The sequence below is a fragment of the Staurois parvus genome, unplaced genomic scaffold (assembly GCF_062004578.1).
Source record: "Staurois parvus isolate SC_StPar_1 unplaced genomic scaffold, SC_StPar_1.0 ptg000192l, whole genome shotgun sequence".
NCBI classification, from domain to species: Eukaryota; Metazoa; Chordata; class Amphibia; order Anura; family Ranidae; genus Staurois; species Staurois parvus.
In genome coordinates, this window is record NW_028317988.1 from 4,343,419 (window position 1) to 4,369,095 (window position 25,677).

A 25,677-nucleotide genomic window follows, 5' to 3' on the forward strand; every position below is an offset into this window, starting at 1 on the left:
AATCAACTTTGCTGCATTTGTCTGAATCTGGGCTGACAGTATATCTCTAAACACTGCAGAATTCATCCGCCTGCTTCTGTCACATCATCAATAAACAGCAATGACCCAGTGCCACTGGAAGCCATGCATACCCATGCCTTCACATTGCCTCCACCATGTTTTACAGATGACGTCGTGTGCTTTGGATCATGAGCTGTTCCAAGCCTTCTACACATTTTTTTCTTCCCGTCATTCTGATTAATCTTAGTTTCATCCATCCAAAGAATGATTTTCCAGAACTGATCTGGCTTTGTTAGATGTTTTTTGGCAAAGTCTAATCTGACTTTTCTATTCTTCAGGCTTATGAATGGTTTTCACCTTGTAGTGAACCCTCTGTATTTGCTCTTGTGAAGTCTTCTCTTGATTGTAGACTTTGACAATGATACGCCAACCTCCTGGAGAGTGTCTCTCACTTGACTGCATGTTGTGAATGAGTTTTTCTTTACCATAGAGAGGATCTTGAGATCATCCACCACTGTTGTCTTCCGTGGACATCCATGCCTTTTTATGTTGCTGAGCTCACCAGTGCGTTCTTCTTTCCTCAGAATGTATCAAACTGTTGATTTGGTCACTCCTAATGTTGCTGCTATCTCCCTGATGGATTTGTTTAATTGTTGAAGTCTTACAATGGCCTGTTTCACTTGCATGGACAACTCCTTTAAATGCATGATGTAGGTTCACAGCAATAGATTCCAAATGAAAATACCATACTTAGAGTCAACTGCAGACCTTTTACCTGCTTAATTGATGAAGGAATAACAAAGGAGTATCCCACACTTGGCCATGAAACAGCTTTTGATTCAACTGTCCAATTACTTTTGGTCCCTTGAAAAAGGGGGGATGGCTGTTCTTAAGAGCTGTAATTCATAAACCTTTCCTCCAATTTGGATGTACATACCCTCAAATTAAACCTGAGAGTGTGCACTTTCAGCCCATATCCATTATATAACTATAGCTTGAATATGTTTTGGTAAATACCTGAAAAACCTAAAACGCAGTGCTGTAAAATAATGAAAACCAAGGTGCTAGTAAGTAAAGTGACAATAGTGACAGACTCAAAGTGAGGCACTCTGAAATGAGTGCAAAAGTGAATAATAATGCACATGTGTCACGCTAAATAACAGAGAGTAAGTGGTATCAAAAAGTTAATATAAAGTGACAATGCTGAACAGTCCAATCTAAATTATCCAGATGACTATCAAATAAACGTCCAAGAAATCTCTGTGTTGAATAGCTGAAAAGTGACTCCGTGCTAGATAATGCTTTTGAATGCACTCACTAGAAGCACATATTAAATGCGCATAGCAATATATCCTGCTCCTCTATAGGTAGGGAAAACTTCCACTGGAAAAATCATGGTATGGAGACAAGAAGAACACTACTGGCCTCTCACTGCATTAGAGGGATGACTTATTGAAGGTGCATTATTACATTGGCCTGGGCTCCCAGTATTTCATGAGCATTATTCCGTGCAGCAGTAAGGACTGCCCACAGCAACAAGAGAAAGGGCTCATGATATCACTGGATATCTTGGTAATTCCACCCCCAAAAAAGTGAGGGTTCTGAGAGGAGGTAAAACACAAGTACTGGGGCAGGAGATGATCTTTAAAGTACAACTAAAGGCAAACTTTTTTTTTTTAGTTTTGGACACAGTGGAGAGGGAGTAGAACACCTGTAAGGTTAATTTAGCAATTTAGCTACCTCTGCCCCCCACTCAGGAGATTCCACATTTGTCCCATTTACCATTATCATTGAAAGTGAAAGTAAAAGAAAATCCCAAATTTTGTGGTATCTACTGAACAGTAATAAATGGGAAATCTTCCAATGGGGACACTAATTCTGGTGACCTGGGGGACCCCAAGGAATTCCCTTAATTTGCTTTCACTTCCTGTTTTGGCTATGGGACAGGACATGAAGGTAAATCTTCCCACAGGGATACAGATGGCAAAAAAACTGACAAGGTTTATAACCCTCCCTTACCCTATCCAAAATTGAAAAAAATGTTTTGCCTATAGTCCTGCTTTTACTTTAGAATCTTTATCCCTCCTTTATTGGCTCTATAAACATCATGGGACCTTGACACCGTGCCCACAGTGGTCAGATGAAACATTCAACCATTACACTAAATCTGCCAAGGTGTTTGCTGGCCCAATACTGATGAGCAAGGCAAGCATGAATTCATAGTATGACGCATTCTGGTGATCACAAAAGCTTACGTCTATGTGATCTTCCAGAAAGCCAATAAAAAATACAAATTCCTCAGCTTGTCTCTCATACATGAATCCCCAATTTACATCACAACACGTTGCAGAGTATAATTAGCTAATTTCTTGCCAAGTTCAAAAGCGTGAGCAAAACGGCGAGACGCACACGCGCCAGATCCTTTATTTTTTTTTTATCTACAGCAGACAATGCACAGTAAACATGATTTTAACTTCCAACTGAATGCAAATAAGCGCTACAATGTGTGTAGGAAACCAAGCGTCTAATCCCGTCAGCTATCACATAATGGGCTTTCGGTCTGAAAATAAACATTAGAAAAACACATAAACCGCAAGATGTGCTTCCTAAGATGCACATAAAAGCCAACATTGGGAGATGATGCACAAAGGCTGCTATCATACATTTGGCGATCTACTGCAATGGGTTTAGTGGTAAATAAAAGCAAGTTGAAACCCATATCAGAGAAACAGCTTTATAACTCCTTTTGTCATATTAATAAGTCTGACGAGGCATGCAAAGGGATTTCAATCTGTGCCAAGCTAGACAAAATATCTTTAATGAGTTTAATTAGTTTTCTCGAAAAAAAAAAAGAAAAAGGGAAAAGCAACATTTGGAAAGGATGAATGGAGAAAGTGTCTGGATCTCTAAAGATTCCCACATTACGTGATCAAACTCGAATGGCCACTTGGTAAGCAAAGGGCTGGGTTAAAAGATAAGCACACCCAGAACTGATACAACAACCTCCCACTAATGTTGTTTTATGCCTCCAATCATGATTTTAGCCTAACGTCTTTAAAGTATATGTAAACCCTCACCTTGTAAAACATCCCATTGAGTTTAAAATAGAAATGAAAGGAAAAACATTTGTGTATACATATAAAAACATTATAAATACCCTTTTTTATAAGTGATCACATATCCTCTGTTCTCAGCTGCATAGAGAGGTGGAGGAGGAGAAACAGCCATACACTGAACTTACCAGTGAATGGCTGTGCTGGGGGGATGTGTCAGGACAAGTTTGATCATTGGAGAAGATTAGGCAAACTAACCACACTGTGCTCTCATACCAGGGATTTAACACAAAGGAAGCAATACCAAGAGAACAGGATACGTTTTCATACAACTAGACACGTACAGCAGACACATATCAGATATATGAAATGTTGGGTTTACATTTCCTTTAATATTCAAATATAGAAATCTAGAAAACAGGGTGGAGCAGTTGTCATAATGAAAGTCAAATGCTGAAATATGGTCAACCTAAAAACTTTAATTTAGAAATGAGCTGTAGTTAAATACAGTATGTTTAGCTGTGACTAGAACCAGAAGCTATGCATTCCTGGGTAACCTTAGGTGAGTTTGATCATTTCATTTACACTATATGATCCCTTTAGCCCTTGCATTGGTGGTCAGTGGCAGATATTTAATTCCCTCCTCCCCACACTGGTAGATAGTGGCAGTGTTATTTGATCTCTTTTCCCCTGCATTGGGGGTCAGGGACAGTGTTATTTATTCCCCTCCAACATTGGTGGACAGTGGCATATGATGTAACGAAACCGGACCCGGACTACACTTAGGTATTTCCATTAAACTCCCGCTTCCCTGTCCGAACACCGACCACGGACCCCACCACTGACCAAACAAGACTAGACAGCACCAGTCTTGTATTAAACCAGGAAATAGACTGATTTATTTTAACACAGACACAAGATATAAACATTCAAGGGAACAACCCACCTATGGACACAGGGCGGGGCAAACCAAATCTAGCAACCAGAGACACATCAGCAGACAACCCCCACCAAGCCAATACACAAACACATACATCCCATAATAGTTTGCTCCCAAGCAAGACACACAATAGAACAATGGGATGCACCACATGGCAGTATACAATGAAAAAAACCCACACCCCACCTATATATGTCTACACAATATCAGGACATTCCACCCTGTACCCCTAACAGGTACAGGGTGACTTACACATAAGAGGGATATGGGGAGCTGAGACAGGGGTCTCCCCACCTCTCCAAAGTGATCTGTGTTCCATGGGTCCCCCACCCAAAGTCACACCCGTCACATATGGAAACAAGGTTTTTAAAATATTACCCCTGCAGCTACATCACCAATATGTCCTGCAAAGACATAGAGAAGGTTGCCAGGCGAGGGGTTGGGGGTCACTGCACAAGGCAGGAAGACATCTGACATACCCCAAATTGTGCTTAGGATTCCAGCAGTGGCTGAAGCTCTACAGAAGAGTAAACATAGGCTGCAACAGGCTGTGTATAAGTATTATATGTACCAATACACAGTCTTTGTTTAGAATTTTCCATTTTGCAACAGTGTCAGTTTAAAGCCTTTCTATAGGTTTGTGCTGCCAAGGCCCTCTCATCAGAAGCATAAGGTATGACATGGAAGCTACAAGAAACTCAATACAGAGGACAATCAGCGCAAACAGTAATCACCCAGCCCCTTTGAATTATAAAGCATAAAAGTCCAAAAGTCCAATATAGGGCTAAATATAGAGCTCAGCCCCACCCCCAGCTGTCTGCTCACAGGGTTTGACTGACAACAGCAGGAGCCAATGGCTTGCACTGCTCTCAGTGTAGTGTACTGAGAGCAAAGAGGGGAAGGAAGATTGACAGCTGGGCACAGCTCTGGATCGAGACAGGGCTCAGAATAAAAGGCTTTTTTTTCTTGTTGTTTGACTGGAGACAGCCAAGTCCGCAAAAAAAAAAAAAACCTGAACAGGACTACACCTAGACTGAGAAGCAGGGAAATTAGAAACAGCTACACCCTTAAGCTTGACAAGGGAGCGCGCTTCTGTCCTTAGAGGTCTAGCGCATGCTCCGAAATGCGTCGCTATGCATGCTGGTCCACATACGTCATCACGCTGACGCCGGCGTTGCGCCTCAAGGTGCGTTTCAGAAGGCATCACAAGCCAGCCGACTTTCTTGGTACATCCATGGTCTTCATAGTACGGACGTGGCTGACACAGCGAGGACACAGCCGCCCTCCCATCCAGTTGAGCTTGCTGTTATAATACAAAATGGGAGTTGATCTACATTGGTTACTTATTAAAGTTGTCTTATAATACACTTAGAGGCGCTTCTTTTTTCTTTCATATGACATGGAAGCTGACAATGGACAGAAGTTGGAGTCTCTGCAAAGAAAACTGTCTGGTTAGCCAAGAAACAGCATGCACATTTGTCTGTGTGGATTGCAGCTATTGCTATGGAACATCCTAGTGATGGCTCTCAGCTGAATGTCAATCAACATGTTAACATGTAAAACTATGTACACAAGATTATATAAATAATTTTACAGTGTTCCTTATTTTATGGTGTTCCCTTACTGTGTTTGTGTTGATTTTGTACTAAAGGATAATTCTAGACTGCAATAAGAAATGTAAAACTAACCATGCATAATGGCATGTTGCATGCACTGGGTGCCTTTTATTTTTGGTTGTGCGATACAACAAGTGGAAGCACCAGAGAGCCAAGAAAGAGGACTGGGGTGGACTGGTACAGTACTACAATGGATGAAAACATATATACTAAGTAGGTAGTCTATGCTCCCTGTGTGCATCTTATTTTTTATTCTGACTGGAGTATGCCAAGGTTCTCATGGGGAAAGCTGGGGAATGGCTCAGTGTTGGATAGACTATTATTCTGTGTACTAGCAAAACACCATCTGGAACAAACAGAAGGAGGGTGCATTGTATATAGGCTTCATTCCTGCTCCAAACATCATCAAATATGACTTTTTTCTGCTTAAAAGAGCCTCTAAAAACAAAGCAGACATGGACACAAAACTATCCACTTCTTGCATTTTATCCATCATAAATCTGTACAAATATAACCTAACATGATAAAAAAAAAGGTGCGGAATCAGAGATTACGTGAAACACAAGCAGCTTAACCACTTGCCCTCCAGAAGATTTACCCCGATTCCTGACCAGGCCATTTTTTGCCTTCTGGCACTGTGTTACATTATCTGACAATTGCGCGGCCATGCAACGCTGCACCCAAATTAAATTTACAATCATTTTTCCCCACGAATTGTACTTTCTTTTGGTGGTATTTGATCGCCTGTGCATTTTTTATTTTTTACGCTATTAAAAAAGAGAGACGATTTTAAGAAAAAAACGATATCTTTGATTTTTTTTCTATTAAACATGTGCAGTAAAAAAAATTTAAAAATCAAATTTAGTCATAAATTTAGGCCAAAATGTATTCTGTGACATGTCTTTGCTAAAAAAAAAACCCAATACGTGTAAATTAATTGGTTTACATTAAAGTTATAGCATTTCCAAATGGTGGTATATATACTGGGATTTTTTGTTTTATAAAAACATTTTTACTAGTAATGTAGATCAGCGACTTACAGCGGACATTCTGACACTGGGGGGAACTGACTTGGTGTCACTGACATCCCCAGTGACACCAATACAGTGATCAATGCTAATAAAAAGCACTGACACTGTATTAATGGCACTGGGCAGGAAGATGTTAACATGTGGGGCGATCAAAGGGTTAACTCTGACCTGTTTACTAGGAGATGTGTGTTAGTGCTTTACTGTAAGCCAGCGGTTCTCAACCTGGGGGTCGAACAACCATTTCCCAGGGGTCGCCTAAGACCATCGGAAAACACATATTTCCGATGGTCTTAGGAACCGAGACACCGCTCCTGTCTCCGGCGATGTGTGGGCGGGATATGCTGCCCCTGTAACCGCCTCCTCGCCGCTGATTGGCCACCGGAACTGTAGCTCAGGAGAGGCACACAGGCGGCCAATCACCGGCGAGGAGGTGGAGCTTGGAGAGGAGGAGCCGAGCGGCAGCGCGCGGAGATCAAAGAAGATCGAGGGAGCTGCAGGAGCGAGTGAAGAGAGAGGCCAGAGAAGGAAGACAGCTGACAGGTAAGTGCAAATTTTGCTGCTGCAGCCAGGTATGCAGGCTGTAGATGGGAGAGAGAGAGAGCGAGCCCAGGCTGGAGCAGGAGTCAGCAAGGTAAGTATCATTGGTGTCAGTGGGAGGGATAGTGCCCCATCATTTGTGTCACTAATACCAACGATGGGGCACTATTCCTCCCCCCACTGACACCAACGATGAGACACTATTCCTCCCCTCACTGACACCAACGATGAGGCACTATTCCTCCCCCCACTGACACCAACGATGGGGCACTATTCCTCCCCCCACTGACACCAACGATGGGGCACTATTCCTCCCCCCACTGACACCAACGATGGGGCACTATTCCTCCCACTGATACCAATGATGGGGCACTATTCCTCCCCTCACTGACACCAACGATGGGGCACTATTCCTCCCCTCACTGACACCAACGATGGGGCACTATTCCTCCCCCCACTGACACCAACGATGGGGCACTATTCCTCCCCCCACTGACACCAACGATGGGGCACTATTCCTCCCCCCACTGACACCCACGATGGGGCACTATTCCTCCCAATGACACCCACGATGGGGCACTATTCCTCCCCCTGGCACCCACAATGGGGCACTATTCCTCCCACTGACACCCACAATGGGGCACTATTCCTCCCACTGACACCAATGATGGGGCACTATTCCTCCCACTGACGCCAATGATTGGGCACTATTCCTCCCCCCACTGACACCAACGATGGGGCACTATTCCTCCCCCCACTGACACCAACGATGGGGCACTATTCCTCCCCCCACTGACACCAACGATGGGGCACTATTCCTCCCACTGACACCAACGATGGGGCACTATTCCTCCCAATGACACCCACGATGGGGCACTATTCCTCCCCCTGGCACCCACAATGGGGCACTATTCCTCCCACTGGCACCCACAATGGGGCACTATTCCTCCCACTGACACCAATGATGGGGCACTATTCCTCCCACTGACGCCAATGATTGGGCACTATTCCTCCCACTGACGCCAATGATTGTACACTATTCCTCCCACTGACACCAATGATGGGGCACTATTCCTCCCACTGACGCCAATGATTGTACACTATTCCTCCCACTGACACCAATGATGGAGCACTATTCCTCCCACTGATACCAATGATGGGGCATTATTCCTCCCACTGATACCAATGATGGGGCATTATTCCCCCCACTGATACCAATGATGGGACACTATTCCTCCCACTGACACCAATGATGGGACGCTATTCCTCCCACTGACACCAATGATGGGACACTATTCCTCCCACTGACACCAATGATGGGGCGCTATTCCTCCCACTGATACCAACGATGGGACACTATTCATCCCACTGACATCAGTGATGGGGCGCTAGTCCTCCCACTGCAAAATTACAGTTATGAAGTAGCAACGAAAATAATTTTATGGTTGGGGGTCACCACAACATGAGGAACTGTATTAAGGGGTCGCGGCATTAGAAAGGTTGAGAACCACTGCTGTAAGCACACTGCTTTGCATGGCTGTGCACAGCACAGCCATGCAAAGCAGTGTGCATGAGCTGACAGGGGGGAGAACTGTTTTGTTTACTAACAGTTCTCCCCCCCATCGGAAATGCTCAGCAATCACCAGTCAGGACCCGGTGATTGACAGCCGCAAATGGCAGCGCAGGTAAGGCGCGCGTGCCCCCTACCCGGAAATGTAAAATCACATATATATATACATGATTTTGCGCACCCGTGCCGCCCTGTGGCAGTATATCTGCTATAGGGCGGACGGGCAGCAGTTAAAGTGGTTCTAAAGCCTAAACATGTTTTACCTCAATGCATTCATTGCATTAAGATAAAAAATAGGCATCGGTATTGGCCCTTAACCCCACCCCCTTATACTAACCAGAGCTCTCATTCGATCCAACGCTGTACACATCTGCAGCTCTTCTCTCCCCTCACTTCTGGGTCTCACAGGCTTTGCTGAGGCAGCAGGAGCCATTGGCTCCCACTGCTGTCAATCAAAGCTGGTGACAAGGGAGCAGGGGGGTGTGATTGAGTCCTGCTGTCTGCATCAATGGATGCAGCAGCTGGGCTCGGGAGTGAGCCCGCACGAGTACCCCCAAGCGGCTTCCTATGGTGGCACTAGCCAAAAAGGAAAAGCCAAGCGTGCCAGTAGGGGACCCAAAAAGAGGTTTGGGGCCGCTCTGCAATTCTATTGCATGGAGCAGGTAAGCATAGAGATGTTGGGTTTTTTTTTTTCTTTTCTTTTATAATTTCCTTTACAACCACTTTAAAGTGTATCTACAGCCATACTTTATTTTTCTTGTTTTTGGATAGTAGGGAATAATTAATGCCTAGGGTCTCATTGGGAAAGCTGGGAAATGGTTCAGCGTTCAATAGACTTTTATTCTATGTACTCGCAAACGCCATCTGGAATAAACAAAAAGAGGGTGCATTGTATACAAGCTTCATTTCCTGCTCCAATTCTATTGCACAGATCAGGTAAGTATAGAGATGTTGTTTTTTTGCTGTTGTTTATAATTTCCTTTACAACCACTTTAAAGTGTATCTATAGCCATACTTTATTTTTCTTGGTTTTGGATAGTAGGGAATAATTAATGCCTAGGTTCTCATGGGGAAAGCTGGAGAATTCCTTTTTTTTTTTTCTTTTGGAAAACCTACATTTTGCCCGGCCCATCTTGAAGCCACCTGTCACATTAAAGAACCAATAGGGATACTCAGCAGTCAAGCTGCACTGGTTTTTTTATAAGAAAAGCGAGGATTTGCATTTACAGTATTTTCTGGCATATAAGACTACTTTTTATACTTAAAAATATACCCCAAAAATTGGAGGTCGTCTTATACGCGGGGTATAAAATGTGAACCTTGAGTTTGTTTGGGTCAAGCTGGCTTGATGTGTGGTAATACTGTACATACAGTATACCGCACTGAGCCAAGCTGACTCAAAACAAATGTCCCTATTACAGATTAATCTGTCAGCCCGCTGGATGTGCGGTATATACAGTAAACTGCGTTGAGCCAAGCGGTTTCAAAACGTACCGGTACGTCCCTACTGTAATCAGCCCACTGGATGCGTGTATGTACAGTAGCTGTGGCTTCATACAGTATACACTGGGCCAATCACGGCGAGTGATGTATTCTACTAATGAAAACAATGCCTGCTCGGATTGGCTGAGTCAGAGAGGTGGGATGATGATGTCACAACCTCAGCCAATCTGAGCAGGCTTTGTATTCATTAGTAGAGTAATGTTTTGAGCCAGCTTGGCTCAGCGCGGTATACCGTATGTACATTACTGCACATCCAGAGGGCTGTATATATACTGTATGTAGCCGAAGCTACCGTATTACCGCACATCCAGCGGTAACCATCTGATCTGGAATTTGATCCATATGATGACTGTCTTACAAATGTATCACAAGATGTCATTCATGAACTTATGATGTCAGAGGATGAACATGAGGATTTTGAAGGATTCTAAGTACCGGTAAGTCATAACCATTTCAATTAAAAAATCTGCTGTTTTTAAATGGTGTTGCCTCGGAAGGGGGGTAGTCTTATACGGCGAGTATAGCCCAAAACCTATATTTTAACTGGAAAATTAGGGGGTCGTCATATACACCCAGTCGCCTTATACACCGGAAAATACGGTATGACTTAATACTGAACTGCCTTCTACTTATCTATTTTTTCAACATATGCTCAGTTTGAATTGCAGAGTTTTGCATCAAGGTTACTTTAGCTGTAGAAACTTTTGGAACAATTTGTGCCGTTAACATCATTTTTTTTCCTCTGTGTGTGCTGGGAATGAAGCATATCCTGCTCAGCACAGATATTTCACAGTACAGACAATGGGCTATATTATGTCCATTTTCTTAAAAGTAATGGAGCATGGTCTGCTACCAGACAACCTGGCCTTCAGCAAAACATAAACTATCCACTTCTAACCTGTCCTTCTCACCCGAAAGCCACAGAAGCATAACACAATAAATACATATGTGCAGTCATAAATTGGAAAACTCGAAATCTTCTGAATGTTCAAACATTTGCTTGATGCTGACTGCTACTCTAAAGCACTTTTATTTAGTTAGATGTTCTTTGTCCTACGGCAGTTATATGCCATCAAACCTGAAACTCTCAACTGAACAGGGACTTATAAGAACTACTGTGTATGGAGTGTTTAATCTAGATTTAAAGTCTGTGTTCATCCGAATCTAGAAATGTAAAGCGACCCTATATACCATGGTCATTTGTACAAATTTAAATCTTCATTTATTTTCCTGTTGTTTTAATCTAATTCCTGAAAAAATAACTTTTATTTCGTACTTTCTTTTTTTAGAGCTGAACAGAATGAATAAATATATAAAATATTATAGAAACCACTATAGATTCCCTTTAAATTAGTAAATATTGTAAATAGGCAAATATAATACTCCAAATGTCCACTTTTAAAGGATAAGTTCACTTTAATAAAAAAATTATAAATGCACATTTTTTTTTTATTTCAGTAAACATAATGTGATCAGCAGATTGTGGGTACAATGTGCATTTATTTTCTTGGGAGCCTGTAAATCACTGTACCTATGATCAGCAGATTGTGGGTACAATATTAGGCTCTTGCAGACTGTCAGATCACTGTCTGCCCGTACCTCCAATATGGGCAGGCAGTTACTGCAGTCCAGGAAACTATAAATGAATGATGTCCCTGTGTGGGCAGAGCCACATATTTTTTTTTAATTGTAACAGTGGGTACAGGGAGATAAACCCCCGCCCGCTGTTAAAGAGAGAGGGGGGGGGGATCAGGTGGAGAAGCTGCAGCTCCATGTTCCACCATAAAAACAGGTGGAACATGTTCCAAAAGGCAAACTTATCCTTTAAGCGGGACATAGACAGATTGAATCTTGGCCGGTTTAGCAGACATCGGCCAAGATTTGATCCATCTATGGGCAGGCTAGTTTTACCCAAGTCAATCCATCGATCAACTTGGGTACAACCAGTTTGTCAGATTTTTTAAATGCGATTACTGCTGATGGATTTACTGCTAGCAGTAATCATTGTGTTCTGCTGGCCAGGAAGGCACAATAGCAATGCAGGAAAGATTCCTCCATCAACACTGACTGTGTTGATGGGAGAATTCAGAGAATTTCTTTCCTTCCACCTGTGGTGGAATCACATAAGCTGTGTTCTCTATTCTGTTATAATATTGCAGCTTTTTACTCTTCAGGGACAGATATTTCTCTCATTATTTAACTGTATGACCTGTAGTAATGTCTGTAAGCCCCTAAAGAGGCTGCCCTCAGTTCCTTTTCAATTGAAAAATTACAGCGGCAATGCTTCAGGGGGTTCTTCAAAACCAGCGCAACCTTCAAGATATAAGTCCCTCTCAATATGTTGTTGACTCTTCATGTTGCAATTCATGTGACTATGGGCAATCCTCAAGCCTGAATTTTCCCAAAGATGGAATCTGCATATATTCCACCACCACCCTCCCCCAAATAAGTTCTGGCATGATGCAATTTCCAGTGTCAATGTAAGTCATACAGTGAGGAACAGAAGTATTTGAACACCCTGCGATTTTGCAAGTTCTCCCACTTAGAAATCATGGAGGGGACTGAAATCCACATTGTAGGTGCATTCCCACTCTGAGAGACAGAAGTTAAAAAAAAATTCAGGAAATCACATTGTATGATTTGTAAAGAATGTATTTGTCTTGCACTGCTGAACATAAGTATTTGAACACCTGAGAAAATCAAGGTTAATATTTGCTACAGAAGCCTTTGTTTGCAATTACAGAGGTCAAACATTTCCTGTAGTTCTTGACCAGGTTTGCACACACTGCAACAGGGATTTTGGCCCACTCCTCCACACAGATCTCTTCTAGATCTGTCAGGTTTCAGGGCTGTTGCTGAGCAACACAGAGTTTCAGCTCCCTCCAAAGTGGTTCTATTGGATTTAGGTCTGGAGACTAGCTAGGCCACTCCAGAACCTTGATATGCTTCTTACGGAGCCACTCCTTGGTTATCCTGGCTGTGTGCTTCGGGTCATTGTCATGTTGGAAGGCCCAGCCACGACCCATCTTCAATGCTCTGACTGAGGGAAGGAGGTTGTTGCTCAAAATCTCACAATAAATGGTCCCATTAATCCTCTCCTTAATACAGTGCAGTCGTCCTGTCCCCTTCGCAGAAAAGCACCCCCAAAGCATGATGTTACCACCCCCATGCTTCACAGTAGGGATGGTGTTCTTGGGATGCAACTCATCCTTCTTTTTCCTCCAAACACAGCGAGTGAAGTTTAGACCAAAAAGTTCTACTTTGGTCTCATCTGACCACATGACTTTCTCCCATCCCTTCTCTGGATCATCCAGATGGTCATTAGCAAACTTAAGATGGGCCTGGACATGTGATGACTTGAGCAGGGGAACCTTCTGTGCAATGCATGATATGAAACCAAGACGGCGTAGTGTTCTACCTTTGAAACTGTGGTCCCAGCTCTCTTCATGTCATTGACCAGCTCCTCCCTTGTAGTTTTGGGCTGATTCATCACCTTTCTTATCATCAGTGATACCCTACGAGGTGAGATCTTGCATGGAGCCCCAGTCCGAGGGAGGCAGACAGTTGTCTTTAGCCTCTTCCATTTTTCTAAGAATTGCTCTAAGAGTTGATCTATTTTCACCAAGCTGCTTGGCAATTGTCCCGTAGCACTTTCCAGCCCTGTGGAGGTCCACAATTTTGTCTCTGGTGTATTTTGACAGCTCTTTGGTCTTGCCCATGGTAGTAGTTGGCGTCTAACTGACTGTGGGGTGGACAGGTGTCTTTAAAGAGCTCAGACAGGTGCTACTAAGTTAGATTAATGAGTAGAGTAGAGGTGGACTTTTTAAAGGCACAGTAACAGGTCTTTGAGAGCCAGAATTCTTGCTGTTTCCTAAGTGTTCAAATACTTATGTTCAGCAGTGCAAGACAAATAAATTCTTTAAAAATCATACAATGTGATTTCCTGAATTTTTTTTTTAATTCTGTCTCTCAGAGTGGGAATGCACCTACAATGTGAATTTCAGACTCCTCCATGATTTCTAAGTGGGAGAACTTGCAACATCGCAGGGTGTTCAAATACTTCTGTTCCTCACTGTATACAGTCCCTACCTTGCAGTGCAAACTTGGAATTTCTAACCTTGTTTCTCTCTTTGTCAGCTTAAAGCTTTTCCAAACACAAAAGTTTAATTTTAGTATTGAACGTAGGTTTTATTTACTGCTGTCTGTGTCCTCACTAGATAAACTAATTTTCTCTATTTGTCCTTCTGACCATTGCTGCTGGGACTGAAAACGAGAGAAAAAGATTTTAATTTGTTACTAGAATGGGAGGCGATGGTATATCTTCCAGTAGGGAAATTTGTACCAGTGACAGCTGTTGCAGAGAGAACTTTCATCACCTTCTCTTTTCGTGATTGCTTCTCTTTAAGATTTATGTGGCATATGGAGAGTTAAAATGTATTTTTACCTTCAACAATAGTCCCTAGCAGTAGTAGGTTATGGAATAATGAACTTCCTTTCTTCATAAATAATTACCCAGGAAAACTGGCAGTCTTAGGACTTAAGAGAATGTTTGTAACTCAGTGCTGGATTGTTGGTCATGCATGACCTAGCAGGCTTTGGAGTACTGATGTGGAAAATGTACATCTTTTTGTTTTTCTAGATAGGCAAGTAAATGCAGCTATTAATATCAAACTACTTTAACAAGAAAAGTGCCCACGTCTGGGAATGTTAGCAAATGCATCGTCTTTTTACAAGATAGATTTTACAAGATAAGCCCTGAAACAGCTACTTTCACTCTTCAAAAGCAAAATCAGCTTTAAACAAACTTTGAGCCTTGCTTATTCCTAGCAGGCCTCTTAGAAGTCTTTCTAACTTCATTTTAGCTTTCTGCCTGTTACAGGCTAAACATCTTTTAAAAAAAACAGTGTTAAAGAGAAACACAGCTGTCTCTGAGTTCAGAGGCCCACAGAGAAGAGATAAAAAAAATGCTGAATCTGACCATGGCCTAGACCTATTATAATCTCATGTCTCTGGGTGACTCCTATTTCTTTAATGGAAATGGCTAAGCAGATAGCTTAGATAGCTGTCAAAAACACTACTGTTCTCCCTCAATAAATCAGTGTAGACTTCTTCCTCTCCATATTTTCAAGTTTTCTTCACATAATCTTGTAAATCCACCTTACCAGTTTATAAAGTAGAAAGCTCTGCAACACTTCATAGACAGCTTGTCAATTTGTGCTGGCATGAACATCTGCCTTCTGAATTTAACAGGCTGTTTTACTCCTCTATCCAACATTCTTTACTCCTCCATTTCCAGGCAAAGTGTTGGGCATCAGATGCTAATGCATGCAAAACATCTGGAGGGTTCTAAAGCAAAAATTCATCCAAAGCTTTAGTTATCAGTGTAGTAAAGCAGGGTTTGGATTCTTGCTGGGTGTTTACTGTCTCTGACCCCCTTTAAGTCCTTCTCTGACTTAAAACCTATTTTAACCATTAATTCTGTAATGCAGTAAAGTTGCATAAACAGTAAAAATATGCTTCTGTAATTGCTTCATATATGTGTGTGTGTGTGTGTGTATATATACAGTCATGGCCAAAAAAATTGGCACCCCTGCATTTCTGTCAGATAATGTACCATTTTGCCCAGAAAATTGTTGCAATTACAAATGTTTAGGCATTCTCATGTTAATTGTGTTTGTATTGGTATGAAACAAAAAAGTGGAGAAACACACAGCCAAATCTGACACTTTTCACGTAAAACCCCAAAAATGAACTGGCCAGCAATGAGTCCAGATCTCAACCCCATAGAGCATCTGTGGAGAGATCTCAAAACAGCAGTTGGGAAAAGGAACCCTTCCAATCAGAGAGACCTGAAGCAGTTGGCGAAAGAAGGAGTGGTCCAAAATTCCAGTAGAGAGGTGTAAGAAACTCATTGATAGTTAGAAGAAGCGATTGATTTCAGTTATTTTTTCAAAGGGGTGTGCTAAAAATATTAAATTGAGGTTGCCAATAATTTTGTCCAGTCCATTTTTGGGGGTTTTCATAGAATGTGTCAGATCCAGCTTTTTGTTTCTCTTTTTGCTTTTGTGTCATACCAATACAAACAAAACATGAGAATGCCTGAACATCTGTAATTGCAACAATTCTCTGGCTGAAGTGGCGCATTATCTGACATAAATGCAAGGGTGCCAATATTTTTGACCATGTCTGTGTGTGTGTATATATATATATATATATATATATATATATATATATATACTATGTGCTTTGGAAAGCAGCTATAATACCCTGCTCTGGCAGCACACACACAACACAAAACGCAGCGCCCTCCCGTCTCCTGTGGTCCAACACGCCCTCCTTTACACTTCCCCAATCAACAGCACTGTCCAGGGAGCATTGGCTGGACTAGTGTACTCTAAATCCATAGTCATAGGTATAGGTTCATTGTATTTACCTGTATTTAGATTCATATATACTGACAAAGAAGAAGAAAAATGCAGGATGGAGCTTGTAAACTCAGTATTAAAACTTAGATATGCCACATTTTGACTGTGTGGCTTTTAGCAGATCACCAGCTAGGCTTGAAGTAAATAATAGAGCAACAAACTGAGTGGTAGAATTGGAGAGTCTTGATTACATCTACTGAAGGTCACTACCACCCAATTGAAAACTTATATATTACAAACAATAAGAGCTTACATTTTAATACTTACTACTGATAATCTATCATTGATACATTTGTTAGAAACATTTCTTTTTGAAGTTCAGCATGAAAACATTGAAAGGAATTGAAGGTTTTATGAGCTATATAACATTGTTCAGAGACCACCAGTTTGACATGCTTGTTGTCAAGTTCTTAGGAAGCCTCAAACCTCAAGCTTTGTACTGAAAATTAAAAGCAACAATGCTAGTCCCTAGGGCTGACCTTGCATCTTCATGCCTATTATATATGCATAGAGCTACCCATTACAGTGATGCGATAATCATAAATCACAGTTTAGTGATTTGACAATAATCCACACCATCAGCCATGTAAATTGAAGGAATAACACCTGTTAAGCCTTCCTGACACAAAGGTTGAGATTATGCAACTAGAACAGGATGGTTCAACAATTTTCACAAATCCCATTCTGTTTTTGCTAATTCTTTATTTATTTATGGCTTTGCATATTACATACATTATGCTAAACACGTGGCACCTATGGTCCTAATAACACCATAGCCAGATGAGAAGATATTGAGGGAACAAAAGCTAAACAAAGCAACTTAAAAATAGTAAAGAAAACCTTAGCACTCAACTTCAGCTGAGGATCTGAAAGCATGATACGGTCCCGGCTGACCTTCTTTGCCCAAAGTCATATGCATAGCTAACTTGACTAAGATTAGGACCCATGACTGGGCTCAGAGTAGTTAGGTACTCCCCATTCTGTTTTTGAACAATAACATCTGCTTTCCCATGTGACTAGATGATGACAGTGCTATCTGAGTGGGTATAAATGTTGGGTTATTTTTCTGACAATCATTAGAACTGAAGAAGTTGCTTGGATAAGCAATGAAATGCAGAACTGAACTTGGAACACAAGTCTAGTTAAATGTGATTAAATACTACTAGATATACAATGATCTGGCTAAATAAGAACCGTTACAGACATTTTAGAGTAACTTTAGAATTGTGAGCATTGTCTATGCCCTCTCCAGTGACTGACATTCTACTAACTTCTACTTGTGAGGTAGTTCTAGAGCTTGTTGGTGGTGGGTAGGTTCATGACAGCTCGATTCATGGAGAATCCTTGGTAAACGTCTCTATAAGCATGTGAAGGTAGGTGTGAATCATCATGCGTGAAAGAAAAAGTCTTTGAAACCATAGCGGGTTGGAGAACAATGACCGATGTTTCAGAGTTTCTGTTGTGCCTTTGCCACTGTAGGTGCAGAAGACATTCTGTAACACATATACTAGGACACAGATTACAGTCCTCACTACCACCATATCAACACTACCAAAGTCTTGAAGAAGGTGAAGCTCCAATTCCCCAAAACATGCTGGCTATGTTTTAATAAAGAGAGCATTATTCTCCAACTTGCTGGGATTTGTTTTACAAAGAGTTTTATTATAGAATAGATAACAGCAGAGAAGCAGTCAAAAACAGATGCATTGACCGACAGGAATTAAACATACAAGGTTTTCGATGAATAATACAGTATATGTGCTGATGGAAAGACAAGAAAATAAACTGCGTACACAAGTGCGATGTATAAAAAAAAAAAAAGAAAACAAAACCATATGTTGCAAAAATGGTAGACATTTAGAAACCAATGACATAATAAACTATAAGGAAAAGTTGTCACTATATCAGCATACAGAAGGCGGGGAAGATATGAGATGGAGCCTCACTGAATGCAAATAGTTACTCCACCTTGCTGGGATTTCTCATACTTCCTGTTAACTCACCTCCAGAGGGTTGGCATCCTATGAAACAGTAATGCATGCTCAAATCCCAGATATAGGGAATAATAGCTGTCTCTGTCTCCTATTTAGCGCACAAACAGCTATTTCAGGGGACACCAGAGAAGACATTGTTCATTTGGATTTGAGGTCTGTACTGCCATTGGGGAGTCTGACGGAAAGTAAAGATGGGGAATAAAAGTGAAGTTATCCTTTAAGCAATTCACTTTCTATCTAAAATAACTGCATGCCACCTCAATATAAATGTTACATAACCTAATTTACATTTAAAACAAAGAACTTTCTTGACTGCCTACCATCAACATTTAAGGTCCAAAAACCCTTTGACAAAAAAGTATTTCATGTTTGAATTACCGTTGCTTAACCAGCACGGATGCCCTTTCATTTATTTCTGTGTTTGTTCCCAATAATTCTAGAAAATGTGTGGCATGATAGGAAATGTATTTTCCTTTTATTTACAAACACCAGCGCATCTAAGATCTTCAAACAATCCAGCTGTCTGTATCTTCTGAGAATTACATAAAACAAGTGATTGCGAGCAGCCAAGGTCTGTGTTCAGGTGATAAGTTCTCGTCTGTCTGGTGTTGAGTAATGTTCCCTCTTGCTGAACATTTGAACCATAGCCTACATTTTTCTTCTGTGTTTATCAGTGTTAACTTGTCCTGTGCTGCTAGGAAGGTTGGTGAAGAGGAGAGTGGTGAACTTAAATCAACTAAAAATTCACATATTATGCATTTTATATTTTAGGCAAGTTACATCAGAGCAAAAAAAACCCGTAAAAAAAGATTTCTTTGTCAAAATACCAAGCTGTAGGAAAGCATAAAAAGTGTAAACATAAAAATAGTACATTTGGTTAATACCAATTACTGTATCTCCAAGTATCAGCATGTCACCTTCAGCTTCCTGGGACTCCAGAATATTGCGATGTGCAAACACCAACCAGATCGCATGGACAGCAGAACCACCGAGTCCCCCCTCTTCACTATACATCTATCATATGACAGGTAAACTTGGTAACCAATGGTAAGAGGCAAGAAACTGCAGGCCAAAGCCGGCAACCAAGGTAGGTGATTGCTAATTGCACACCAGGTTGCTCTGGTTTACTGGATTCTTGGGTGATCTAATTTAATGCAGGTGCTGTTTGGCCGATAAATTTTCTGTCCGGCCACACTTTTTTTTTTAACAGAAGAATACTGAGCAGGAAGGTGGTGAGAGGCCTCCATGCAGAGCATTTTGGGAGTTTCACTAGGAACCGGCAGAAATTCTCATAGTCTATGGCCAGATCTCGGTCCAATAGAGAATCTGTGGCTGGACTTGAAAAAACTGATTACTAATAATCCCTATGCAACCTAACAGAGCTGGAGCAGTTTTGCTAGAAGGAATGGGGAAAATCTGCAGTGCCCAGATGTGCAAAGCTAAAAGTGATCTATCCAGACCCAAGGCTGTAATTGCTGCCTAGGGGTGGATACTTATGTAGTCATTTATTTGGTGTTGTAATGTCTTTAAATTATTATGCAGATATGTTTTCGTATTTTTTGTTGATTGATATAAAAAATTCAGTGTGTTTCAATGCTTCATGAGAAATTGTATTACGTTTCCAAGGGGGTAAATACTTTTATAGGCACTTTACCTACAGATAGCCCCTTTTGCAAGTATAGTCCTCAAATGTATATATGGTTTAAAATCCAGTAATACATTGTCTCTCCCTGCTCTGCTCATGCTCAGTTGCTCTATTTTTCAGGCACTGTGCTGAAATTGTAGAGGCCGATCTGCTGACAGCATAAAGATTACTGCTGCCCAGGAACTCTGGGTTTCAGCAAAATGGAAGCCTCCAGCAAAAAGAAATAGGAACAATGCTGGAGACAATTGAGAGCACACACTAACTTTGGTAGCATAATTATTAATGTGTAATGTATTTTCCTTACTAAAGAACATATTTTTTTCACATTGTTATGGGTAAAGTTCCACTTTAAATCTTTAACTACCAAAATATACTGTAAAAGCTTAAAGTGAACCTGTGCCCAGAACATGTACAAACACAAGTATATACATATTTAGAACAAGCATTAAACATATTTAAAAACAAGCACTCATTCATCTTCAAATCTATAAGCATTGTGGAGAAATGCATTTTTCAAAGTTCACAACATGGGCAGTGAAATCTTAGCTTTTTGTTATGAGAACAGATCTTGGCAGCCTGTCAGCCCTCTAACCAACCGGTGTTTCTAAGCTGTTAGGGCTCATGTACACGGGGCATTTGGAAAACTCTTCTGAACAATGGAAACTGACTGCTGGAAAACGTAGGTTAAAAAATGTCAGTTTAGCTGTGTTTGCATACCGCGTTTATGTGCGTTTGCATTTAGAAGCGTTTTTAAAAGATAACCTCAGGAGACCTTTCCAAATGCCCAGAATGCACTGAAAAATAGTAAAAAAAATACTATTTCAGACATTTTGAGAGGAATAGAGAGAGCAGAAGCAGAGAGAGCAGTATGTGTTGAGATGACCTGTCTTTTCTGATTGTATTCACTATTGATCCCATCATGAGCATACTGTGCCACATTCTACCATTTTTTCCTTCACGCAAAACCTGGAACTGACTGCGCTGGTGTGCCGGGTCCATTTGAATACATGGAAAACGCTTTGCATGCATTTCTGATAATGAAAAAAGGCTCTGGACAGCATCTGGATATGGAACAGTTAAATAACACTTCTAAATGCAAACGCTTATAAACACGGTTAACCGCATCTACAAGCGTTTGGCATTTGAAACGCCGGTAAAATCTACTCCTGAACGCAAGTTTGGTGCGTTCAAAAGAACGACTGTAAACTCAACTACCTGTAAATTACTGTAAATGACAATGTGTACATGGACACATAGGAAAACATTAGGGAGAGTTCAGGGCTGCTGAAAAAAAACGCTCAACAGCTCCTGAACATCTGTTTAGCAGCTGTAGTGTACATGAGCCCTTAGGGCTGGTTCTCACCTAGTGCACTGAATTGGGTTGACCTGAGTTGATCAAAGCAGATCAGTCCAAGAACACAGCAAATACTACTGTTGTCTATGTGTCCAGCTCACACCAAAGCATCGCATTATGGTAGAGAAAAAATTAAGACATGCATTACAATGCGTGTTGACATGTCGCAATGCACTGCTGTGCTACAGAATTAAAAGGAAAGAACAAACAAAAAGCATGCACTGCAAAGTGTTTCAACAATGCAATGCAGCAAACATGTTATGTGCACAGGCTGTACAGCGTGAATGAGCACTAAAAGATTGAAACTCGTGTGTCTCTACCACAACATTCCACTCCACTGGCTGATGGAAAATGTTGAAACTGGATACAATGAAATAGATTTAATTTTCAATTAGGACACAACGGCTTTTAGTGTTTGTCATCTTTCTAAATGTGTAAATGCCCCGGTTATCCACCCACAGTCATTGTACAGAAGGTTCATCCTGAATAGTTCCATCTTTTGTCATAGTAACAAACAAAGGTGTCAGTGCCTGAAAATATTATGTTTTAGATGGGGTCACAAGCATCATTATACTGTTTCTTGCACTAAAATTCTAAATATAACTTTAGCAAAGTATCAGTGAGGTATGGAAACAGCTTGGCTTCTTACATAATCACAATTTAAATTCCTTCCAGTACTGAGCTATTTTCTTCTGGTTTTAAGACAGAAATGAATTCAGGTTTTGCTGACTGTGGCCAGGGATTACCTTTTGCAAAGAACTATATTAGCTTTCTAACATCAGAGTCAAGTTGGAAAGGAGAATGCAGGACGTGGTAGTAAGCAGAGGCATATGTAGCCAGTCTAGACAAAAATACTGTATGCAACCCATGATGCTCACAATATACTATATAAGCACTAAAAAAATAACAGTACATATTATGAAAAATGTTTCTTAATGGCATTATTCATCCCAAGCATCGTATCTCTTTTTTTAAGATATGTTTTATTGGGTTTGTAAAAAAAATATACACAAAAATGTGTACAAAAAAACCCACAAAACAATAAGCCAAAAAAAAGCCCCACAAACAAAACCAAACAAAAAAAAAACAACTCAAGATGCCTCCCATACCTCCACAGCACAGCATGTGGGTGGAACTAACAAAGAATCGGGCTGGTTAACATAGGAAAGAAGTAGTGTTACATCATAGAATGTACTCACACAAGGTATATACTAATATCCTGGATCAAGAGATGCCAAAGTAAGCGGGCTGGACACCCATTTACTCCAAATTTTATCAAAAAGAGCAGGCTTCTTTCTGAGATCAAAAGTAATCTTGTACAAAGAAAGAATATCATTAATCAGGTTAAGCCAGGTGGGAAAGACAAGGCACATTGTTCTCTTCCAGAATAAGAGTATAGTCACTCTAGAAAAGAAATACAGAATGCGTAGCAAACGTTTTACATACTTGGATGCAGTTAGATCACCGAAAATACCCAACAAACAATTCTTAGGGTGCAGGATATTAGGCAAGCTGCATCTTATCTCTTTAACCTCCCTAGCGGTATGATTATTTCAGATTTTTGGTGCTGAAAGCAGTACCATTATTTTGCATGGAAATTTGGTGTATATTGTAGGCCTGTAATTCTTAGGAATAACTCACTAAAATCATCCCGGGTAGGATAAAACTTGAAACACAAAATCATAAATTATAATTTAATAAATAATCATAAAAAATAATAATAATAAATTTAATTCAATAATATAATCAAACCAAAAACACTGAAATTTGAAATATAGCGCCAAGTTCGCACATCACTGAGCAAAGTCGCAAAATAGTTTTCAGTGTCTGATGATGAATTTCCCCACGAATCATTATCACTCAATTCTGCAAGTGGTTCTGATTTACTATCGCTGTTCTCTAGCTGGTCTAAAACCGCTTTTGACCTAAAGGGACGCTTTTTGGACACCATAGACGTTTCTCAGTTTCCAGGTAGAAAGAACAGTAAAAATGCAGGCAGGGCGCAGGACAAAGCACTCGGGACAAAATGTATGTGAAATGGTTTGGTACAGTAATGATTTACTATGTGATTTTAGTGATTTTTGTGAATGTCACTTTTTGTCATTTTCAAATTTCCCGCCGTTCTGTCCCCCCTACGTCCCGACGCTTGCAGAGGACGGAACTTAGATGACAGATGCCGGCATCCGCCGGATTACATTGCCGAGGACACTGCAGGAGAGACATCGCGGGAGTGCAGGACAAGGTAAGTAACCGAGGGATCGCGGAGCAGCACCGCATGGTATTCCCGAGTGTAGCTCGGGGTTACCACTTGTGGTACTGAAACTTTACCCCAAGCTACACTCGGGAATACCGCCAGGGAGGCTACAGAAAAACTGAAGAGTATGGATTATTTTGATTTAAATTGATGGTCAATTTAGTTGAAGTCTATATGCCTTTTTAAATGCATATTGTATACCCATTTTTTACCATTTGAATAAAATCTTTGTTTTACAAGAAAACATGACAAAAGAGTTACTGAGTCACAGAAAACTAATGTTTTTTTTTTAAGAGGAAAGGGTGCAAACAGAAAAAGGAAGGGTAGGAACCACTGCACCGATGATTCAGTTGTATATGTTAATCTTGAACTACTGAACTTTGTGAGCAAGAAGCTTTTTTTCAGCAGGGCAAGAAAAGGAACATACGTAAAGGAGCCTCTAACTGCTGGTATGTAAGTGTGCCTAGACACTTCTCTGCCTACAACCTTATAGCTGTCTATCTACAGTGTGAAATCTAGGGCATTGCTGCCTCTAACTACTACTCTCCAGAGATACCAAGTCAGATTTGAGGATGTTACTTCTGTGCTGCTCCCCCTTGATGGAGGCTTTTACATGACAAAAATAAAGCCCTTCCTCCACCAAGATGGCCACCTTCACACACAAACACAGTACAGAACAAGGCATGTTAAGTCAGTAACTGCATGTGCCCAATCACATACAAGGAAAAAAATTAAACATAACAAAAAAAACAGTATGTTTCCTTGCACATGATGTGTGATGGAAATCAGCAGCTTTTCCCCTCATTTACTAAGCTCTGGAGCACTGCACTTGAAGAGCACACAATAAATCAACCCCATTGCCTCAAGGGACCTGGATTTGGCTAGAAGGATTATTGTATAACTTGCCACATGTTATCACAACTCTGCCGAGAATGTAAGAAATCGGTCTTTGTGAATAGGTTTGCCCAGAAACACATTGATTCTGGTGGGTAACATTTTTGCTACGAGTTTATTGTCAGTATTCAGTAATGAGACAGGTCTATAGCTGAGCCGAATATGGATTTTGAATTGGTTTGGGGATCCTAATGACAAAAGCTTTTAAGGATCCTGGTGGATAAAGTTGCTTTTCCAAAGATAACTGAAAGCTGTTACTAGGTGTGGGGCTACAAACGTCAGAGAATTTTTTATAAAATTGAGAATAACCATCTGGGCCCGCTCTTTTATTCAATTTGAGAGTTTTGATGGCTACGAGAACCTCCTGTTCTGCTATGTCAGAGCTTACCACTTTCTATGATGCTTCCTGATGGTGAGCAGAAGAAGCCATTAGAAGGATTTTTCCGATTTTCAGTGGGAAATGGGGATGGGGCTGTATAAAGCTGAGATAGCTGCCTCTGAAACATTGACATAATTTTATAAAATTAATTAATAAATTAATAAAATTAATTAATTAATAATTTTTATAAAATTGAGAATAACCATCTGGGCCCATTATTTTATTCAATTTGAGAGTTTTGATGGCTATGAGAACCTCCTGTTCTGCTATGTCAGAGCTTACCACTTTCTATGATGCTCTGCAATGGTGAGCATAAGAAGCCATTAGAAGGATTTTTCCGATTTTCAGTGGGAAATGGGGATGGGGCTGTATAAACCTGAGATAGCTGCCTCTGAAACATTGACATAATTTTATAAAATTAATTAATAAATTAATAAAATTTATTAAAATAATAATTTTTATAAAATTGAGAATAACTATCT

The 25,677-nt window shown here is 40.8% G+C and overlaps 1 protein-coding gene across 2 annotated transcripts in view; it reads right to left on the reverse strand.

The window, feature by feature from the left end:
• HHAT (hedgehog acyltransferase) overlaps window positions 1-25,677 on the reverse strand; it is a 385,158-nt gene that overhangs the window by 85,274 nt on the left and 274,207 nt on the right. The gene's annotated exons all lie outside the window — the stretch shown is intronic.